Source organism: Rattus norvegicus, chromosome 2 (genome assembly GCF_036323735.1).
Source record: "Rattus norvegicus strain BN/NHsdMcwi chromosome 2, GRCr8, whole genome shotgun sequence".
Classification (NCBI taxonomy): Eukaryota; Metazoa; Chordata; class Mammalia; order Rodentia; family Muridae; genus Rattus; species Rattus norvegicus.
This window is the reverse complement of record NC_086020.1, coordinates 184,993,951-184,995,124: the sequence shown is the minus strand read 5'-3', so window position 1 is coordinate 184,995,124 and position 1,174 is coordinate 184,993,951. Positions and strand designations below refer to the sequence as shown.

At 54.5% G+C, this 1,174-nt stretch overlaps 1 protein-coding gene across 4 annotated transcripts in view; it reads left to right on the top strand.

Moving 5' to 3' along the window:
- Positions 1 to 1,174, top strand: part of Tuft1 (tuftelin 1) — a 45,885-nt gene that overhangs the window by 197 nt on the left and 44,514 nt on the right. Inside the window, exon 1 of one of the 4 annotated variants that reach the window (XM_063282271.1) lies at positions 561 to 700. The exons of 2 other annotated variants lie outside the window; for them this stretch is intronic. The gene's annotated coding sequence lies outside the window, so the exon portion shown is untranslated. Of the gene's footprint in view, positions 1 to 560; positions 701 to 1,174 lie in introns of those variants that run through there. One more of the 4 variants, XM_063282272.1, reaches the window with a different exon arrangement.

Below are 1,174 nucleotides of genomic sequence, written 5' to 3'. Positions count from 1 at the left end.
GTAGGTCGTCATGTTAACCCCGCCTTCCCGCTCAGGCACCGTGGCTTTCCAGTTCCTCACGCTGAGGTAGCCTGACACCGGACTCAGTGTGGTCAGCTCCGGGTCGCCCCGTGGGCTTTTTCCTTTGCCCTGTGGCGGACTGTGGAGTGGGAAGCACGGGACGAAACCCTGGCGGCTTCAGGGCTGGGGAGAACCTGTCTTTGGCGAGGACACTGCAGCCCAGGCCCGGGGATAGGGAGCGTTACTCAGGAGTCTCGTGGGCAGCTAGATTGGGTCGTGGAAGACGCTCGAGGGACCGGATCCCAGCGCTGTTTCAGACGGTGTGCCGGCTCAGGGGATTACGCATTTCAGCATTTCCCGATGGCTTCAGAAGCCCTTTAAAGACTTCTGTTATGGCGATCCTTTAACTAGGAAAGGGGGCAGAGGATGGAATCCTAGGGCTGGGAAAGGACAGGGGAGAGCGTGCGAGGGACGGTTAGGTCTCAGACAACTACGGAATTGGTCCCAGATTCTACCATTGGCCGAGAGGATGGACAGAGTTCTCCACTCGACGGTCACCTCTTTCAGATGTCTCCTTTTTTTAAATCTTGCTTTTCTGATCCCCAACCCCCTTTCGTCCAATCAGTAGCTTCCTTGGTTTTGCTTCCGTGTCCAGATGCCAAGTCCTGGTAGGGGATGAAGGAGGTGCCTCGGAACTCCGGTGAAGATCCGAACCCACCTGGAATGGGAGGGAGGGAGGGAGGGAGGGAGGGAGGGAGGGAGAGAGAGAGAGAGAGAGAGAGAGAGAGAGAGAGAGAGAGAGAGAGATCGTTTTCCTGTGTAATTCTGTCTGCCCTGCTCCCCTTATGCCCTCCTCACTCCACCACCCTCAGCTGACCACATGATTTTTCTCTCTCCAGAGGGAGAGGCCTGTAATTTGATGCTGAATGCTTCTAGGCGTTGCTGGGGGGAATCCAAATACACCGTAGATCTGTGCTAATTAATTTATTTCCAAGTCGTTGTGGGAGAATGAAATGAGAGCCAAAGTGATGGGGAGTTTGCGCCTCCCCCCCCCCCCCATTTGATTCCTTTGCTTCTGCCTGTCTCAGCATGTTCCTGAGGCAAAGCTAAGCCAGTTATAGCTGGATTGTGGCTCTTCAAAGAATAGTTGTAGAAGAGGTGCTCATTTGAAGTT